The sequence below is a fragment of the Rhinoraja longicauda genome, unplaced genomic scaffold (genome assembly GCF_053455715.1).
Source record: "Rhinoraja longicauda isolate Sanriku21f unplaced genomic scaffold, sRhiLon1.1 Scf000058, whole genome shotgun sequence".
Lineage (NCBI taxonomy): Eukaryota > Metazoa > Chordata > Chondrichthyes > Rajiformes > Arhynchobatidae > Rhinoraja > Rhinoraja longicauda.
The window spans coordinates 22,501-27,500 of NW_027601276.1; positions in this window are offsets into that span (position 1 = coordinate 22,501).

A 5,000-nucleotide genomic window follows, 5' to 3' on the forward strand; every position below is an offset into this window, starting at 1 on the left:
AACGCGTCAGACCTTTTACATTCTTTAGAGGATTGAAACCTCAGGGCCTTTAACCCCCGTTCACCGTTTACACTCAACGATCCTTCCGAACAAAACCCTTACACATCTGTCCGTCCAACTGACCCCCGAGATACCTAACACGCAGATTAACACGTCAGCGGTGATCGGCGTGTCATAGAGGAGTCACAAAGACGGGCAAAATAGAGTGGTTGAATAAAAAATACTCACTCAATTGGCCGTGATTTAACGTAGCACACAATGATGCCAAGCCCATGCAAAGTCCAGTGGCCCAAGCAAACAAATAAGATAGATCTGGCTCGGCGTTCCTCATCTCCACATCGTCACCCAGCACGCCGACGCCCAATAACAATTCCCCCGCAAATTGTGCACCTCGAGCGGCAGTACTTTAAACGGCGCCGTCTTCGGCGTGGACGGCATGAACCAAGTCGGCAAGCATCGTCACCCAGCACACAGACGTCCACTAACAATTCCTCCCCCCTGCAAATTGCGCGCCGCGAACGGCAGTACTTTCAAGTATGCCGCCTTCGGCGGGGACATCGTGAACCAAATCGGCAGGCAGGCGTCGTCAGCCGGTCGACCGACCCCCAGTTGCATTGCCCCAACGGCCATTGTGCACTTCGAACAGAACAGTGCTTTTAAAATATTCCGCCTGCCGCGTGTACATCATGAAACAAATGGAAAGGACGAACCGGGCGTGCAACCGATGCACGGAGAGTGACAGGTCGTCAAGCAAGTCCGTGGCAATCCGTCGGCCGACTCGGCCGCGGCCAGCAGAGGCGTTTTGGCCCGGGCGCGCCGAACTTTGCGCGCCCTCGGTATGCGTAACACTAGCACATGCCTTCAAAACTCACTACAAAATAACCCCAAAGTATGCCGCCTTCCCCGTGGGCCTTGTTACCAATATCTTGCCCTGCTTCCTGATGCCCTTATGGGGTCGGCTCTGTTCTTGCAGAACCCTCAGGTGGTGCAGAGTCTGGGCCATTTTATCAATATCTTGCCCTGATTCCTGATGCCCTTATGGGGTCGGCTCTGTTCTTGCAGAACCCTGAGGTGGTGCAGAGTCTGCGCCTTGTTATCAATATCTTGCCCTGCTTCCTGAAACCCTTATGGGGTTGGTTCTGTTACAAAACCCTCAGGTGGTGCAGAGTCTGGGCCACTTTATAAATAACTCTGCCTGCATTAGGGTCAGGGTCAGGGTTAGGGTTAGGGTTAGGGTTAGGGTTAGGGTTAGGGTTAGGGTTAGGGTTAGGGTTAGGGTTAGGGTTAGGGTTAGGGTTAGGGTTAGGGTTAGGGTTAGGGTTAGGGTTAGGGGTAGGGGTAGGGGTAGCGGTAGGGGTAGGGGTAGGGGTAGGGGTAGTTTGAACTACTGCCGCTCCAGGCGCGCACTGTGCGTGGGTAATTTTCAGTGGGCGTCGGTGTGCTGGGTGACGATGCCGCCCAGACTCTGCACCACCTGAGGGATCTGCAAGAACAGAGCCGAACCCGCAAGGGTATCGGGAAGCAGGGCAAGATATTGATAACAAGGCCCAGACTCTGCACCACCCGAGGGTTCTGCAAGAACAGAGCCGACCCCATAAGGGTATCAGGAAGCAGGGTGAGATAGTGACACCATTTGTAAAACCGGCAAATCCCACCCAGGAAACATTGCAAAAATTGGCCTCTAATGCTGGAACGTGGGTAAAGCCAAACAAACACGACACGTTTTAAAAGAACGTTACTAAAACAGCCTGGGATATGCCCATGACAAAGGATAGGCCGAACCTCACCAGAAAAAAAGAGAGGGAGACCACGGCAGAGCTGAGGGATAAACATGAGATGGTGATAAAACCAGCAGACGAGGGGAGCAGTAGGGTTACAAATTAATGTCAATATGGGGCCTGCTCCCACTGGGTAATAGACAAAAACATAGAACAGGGTGACAGGAGAGACTGGATAGCACAGAGGATAACCCGTGAGCGAAATAATGGGGTGTATGCAGTTCAATGTAAGGAGTGTACCTTACGGTACATAGGCGAAACAGGTAAAACAGCCTCAGCGGTGATCGACGTGTCAAAGAGGAGTCACAAAGACGGGCAAAATAAAGTGGTTGATTATAGACAATAGACAATAGACAATAGGTGCAGGAGTCGGCCATTCAGCCCTTCGAGCCAGCACCGCCATTCAATGCGATCATGGCTGATCACTCTCAATCAGTACCCCGTTCCTGCCTTCTCCCCATACCCCCTCACTCCGTTATCCTTAAGAGCTCTATCCAGCTCTCTCTTGAAAGCATCCAACGAACTGGCCTCCACTGCCTTCTGAGGCAGAGAATTCCACACCTTCACCACTCTCTGACTGAAAAGGTTCTTCCTCATCTCCGTTCTAAATGGCCTACCCCTTATTCTTAAACGGTGGCCCCTTGTTCTGGACTCCCCCAACATTGGGAACATGTTTCCTGCCTCTAATGTGTCCAATCCCCTAATTATCGTATATGTTTCAATAAGATCCCCCCTCATTCTTCTAAATACCAGTGTATACAAGCCCAATCGCTCCAGCCTTTCAACATACGACCGTCCCGCCATTCCGGGAATTAACCTAGTGAACCTACGCTGCACGCCCTCCATAGCAAGAATATCCTTCCTCAAATTTGGAGACCAAAACTGCACACAGTACTCCAGGTGCGGTCTCACCAGGGCCCGCTACAACTGTAGAAGGACCTCTTTGCTCCTATACTCAACTCCTCTGGTTACGAAGGCCAACATTCCATTGGCTTTCTTCACTGCCTGCTGTACCTGCATGCTTCCTTTCATTGACTGATGCACTAGGACATCCAGATCTCGTTGAACTCCCCCTCCTCCTAACTTGACACCATTCAGACAATAATCTGCCTTTCTACTCTTACTTCCAAAGTGAATAACCTCGCACTTATCTACATTAAACTGCATCTGCCATGTATCCGCCCACTCACACAACCTGTCCAAGTCATCCTGCAGCCTTATTGCATCTTCCTCACAATTCACACTACCCTCCAGCTTAGTATCATCTGCAAATTTGCTAATGGTACTTTTAATCCCTCCGTCTAAGTCATTAATGCATATCGTAAATAGCTGGGGTCCCAGCACCGAACCTTGCGGTACCCCACTGGTCACTGCCTGCCATTCCGAGAGGGACCCATTTATACCCACTCTTTGCTTTCCGTCTGTCAACCAATTTTCTATCCATGTCAGTACCCTACCCCCAATACCACGTGCCCTAATTTTGCCCACTAATCTCCTATGTGGGAGCTTGTCGAAGGCTTTCTGAAAGTCGAGGTACACCACGTCCACTGACTCTCCCCTGTCAATTTTCCTAGTTACATCCTCAAAACATTCCAGTAGATTTGTCAAGCATGATTTCCCCTTCGTAAATCCATGCTGACTCGCAATGATCCTGTTACTGCTATCCAAATGCTCAGCAATTTCGTCTTTTCTAATTGACTCCAGCATCTTCCCCACCACTGATGTCAGACTAACTGGTCTATAATTACCCGTTTTCTCTCTCCCTCCCTTCTTAAAAAGTGGGATAACATTTGCTATCCTCCAATCCACAGGAACTGATCCTGAATCTATATAGAACATTGAAAAATGATCTCCAATGCTTCCACTATTTCTAGAGCCACCTCCTTAGGTACCCTGGGATGCAGACCATCAGGCCCTGGGGATTTATCAGCCTTCAGTCCCATCAGTCTACCCAAAACCATTTCCTGCCTAATGTGGATTTCCTTCAGTTCCTCCATCACCCTAGGTTCTCCGGCCCCTAGAACATTTGGGAGATTGTGTGTATCTTCCTCAGTGAAGACAGACCCAAAGTAACGGTTTAACTCGTCTGCCATTTCTTTGTTCCCCATAATAAATTCCCCCGTTTCTGTCTTCAAGGGACCCACATTTGCCTTGACTATTTTTTCCCTCTTCACGTACCTAAAAAAACTTTTGCTATCCTCCTTTATATTATTGGCTAGTTTACCCTCGCACCTCATCTTTTCTCCCCGCATTGCCTCTTTAGTTAACTTTTGTTGCTCTTTAAAAGAGTCCCAATCCTCTGTCTTCCCACTCTTCTTTGCTATGTTATACCTCCTCTCCTTAATTTTTATGCTGTCCCTGACTTCCCTTGTCAGCCACAGGTGTCTCTTACTCCCCTTAGAGTCTTTCCACCTCTTTGGAATAAATTGATCCTGCAACCTCTGCATTATTCCCTGGAATACCTGCCATTGCTGTTCTACCGTCTTCCCTGCTAGGGCCTCCTTCCAGTCAATTTTGGCCAGCTCCCGCCTCATGCCTCTGTAATCCCCTTTGCTATACTGTAATACAGACACTTCCGATTTTCCCTTCTACCTTTCCATTTGCAGAGTAAAACTTATCGTGTTGTGATCACTGCCTCCTAACGGCTCTTTTACCTCTAGTCCCCTTATCAGATCAGGATCATTAAAAACACTCACTCTATTGGCCGTGATTTAACCTAGCACACAGTGTTGCAAAGCCCATGCAAAGTCCAGTGGGCCAAGCAAACAAATAAGATAGATCTGGCTCGGCGTTCCACATCTCCACATCGTCACCCAGCACGCCGACGCCCATTAACAATTCCCCCGCAAATTGTGCACCTCGAGCGGCAGTACTTTAAACGGCGCCGTCTTCGGCGTGGACGGCATGAACCAAGTCGGCAAGCATCGTCACCTAGCACACAGACGTGCACTAACAATTCCTCCCCCCGCAAATTGCGCGCCGCGAACGGCGGTACTTTCAAGTATGCCGCCTTCGGCGGGGACATCGTGAACCAAATCGGCAGGCAGGCGTCGTCAGCCGGTCGACCGACCCCCAGCTGCATTTCCCCAACGGACATTGTGCACTTCGTACAGAACAGTGCTTTTAAAATATTCCGCCTGCCGCGTGGACATCATGAACCAAATGAGCAGGCAGGCATCATATCATATCATATCATACACATACAGCCGGAAACAGGCCTTT